The following is a 1,722-nucleotide window of genomic DNA, read 5'->3' as shown; positions in this document are numbered from 1 at the left end:
CAAGAATCTGTCTCAAAAAAAAAAAAAGATGAGATTTGGTTGGAGGGTGGGGACATAGCCAAACCATATCATAGGTGTTCTGCTTAGAGCAAAGAATTTCTTTCCACTTTACTCAAGAGAATGGTCGTGCTTATAGTAATTTCCTTCAGCGTCCTCTACAGCATTTTGCTGAAGAGTCAAATTCATCTGTTATTATGGGAAGCGTGCAGATTTTTAGGGAACTGAGATGAGAAAATTCTTTGGCTGGAATAATTTGTGCTTTATTTTACTAAGTCTCTCAGTAACATAGCGAACCTATCCGGGTGGTAAAGAGATTCAAAGTCATAGGGGAAATGACCCAAATATTTTATTTTGTTTTTACTCTTTTGTTATGCTATCTAAGAAAATAAGAAAATCAATGATACTCCAAGCAAAGTAGGCTTTACTTGCACCCTCACAAATAAACTAGACACATGTCCTAAAAACAAATTAAAAAACAGCCAGGCACAATGGCTCACACCTGTAATCCCAGCATTTCAGGAGGCTGAGGCAGAAGAATCACTTGAGGCCAGGAGCCAGAGACCAGCCTGGCCTACATATTAAGACTCTGTCTCTACAATAAAAATTGAAAACATTACCCACGCGTGGTGTCATGTGTCTGTCATCCCAGCTACTCAGAAGGTTGAGACGGGAGGATTGCCTGAACCCAGGAGTTTGAGGCTGCAGTGAGCTATGATTACACCATTGCACTCCAGGCTAGGTGATAGAGTGAGACTTTTGTCTGTTAAAATAAATAAATAAATAAATAAATAAATAAAATAGGCCAGCTGCAGTGGCTCATGCCTGTAATCCCAGCAGTTTGGGAGGCCAAGGCAGGCAGATCACAAGGTCAGGAGTTCAAGACCAGCCTGGCCAACATGGTGAAACCCCGTCTCTACTAAAAATACAAAAATTAGCTGGGTGTAGTGGTCCATGCCTGTAATCCCAGCTACTCTGGAGGCTGAGGCTGGAGAATCACTTGAACCCTGGAGGTGGAGGTTGCAGTGAGCAGAGATTGTGCCACTGCACTCCAGCCTGGGTAACAGTGTGAGACTCCATCTCAATAAATAAATACATAAATACATAAATAATAAAAAACAACTTTTTTTTTTTTTGAGACGGAGTTTCACTCTTATTGCCCAGGCTGGAGTGCAATGCTGCTATCTCAGCTCACTGCAACCTGTGCATCCTGGGTTTAAGTGATTGTCCTGCCTCAGCCTCCTGTGTAGCTAGGATTACAGGTGCCTGCCACCACGCCCAGATAATTTTTTGCATTTTTAGTGGAGACGGGGTTTCATCATGTTAGTCAGGCTGGTCTCAAACTGCTGACCTCAGGTGATTCACCCACCTCGGCCTCCCAAAGTGCTGTGATTACAGATGTAAGCCACCATGCCCAGCCAAAAAAACTCTTAATTAAATAATGGTTCAAAAAACAATTTTTTATAATCAGTAGACCAAAGGACCATTCATAGAATAAGAGATAGATGAATTGGACTGATGGGGAAGTACGGGGAATTAATTTATTTAAGTTACTGATTGTTCCTTTTCTCAAAATTCTTTGGCAAAAATTAAATTACGCCAAGTATCTATGAGTTATTTGATGACAAGACCATCAAACTTGTTTCATTGAACAGTTCCCTTCTCTTACAACTGTCTAAACAGGAATTTTCCCATTGAGCACCCTATCAATCCAGAGTTAGGATT

The sequence above is a fragment of the Cebus imitator genome, unplaced genomic scaffold, assembly GCF_001604975.1.
Source record: "Cebus imitator isolate Cc_AM_T3 unplaced genomic scaffold, Cebus_imitator-1.0 Scaffold6, whole genome shotgun sequence".
Lineage (NCBI taxonomy): Eukaryota > Metazoa > Chordata > Mammalia > Primates > Cebidae > Cebus > Cebus imitator.
This window is presented reverse-complemented; position numbering follows the sequence as displayed.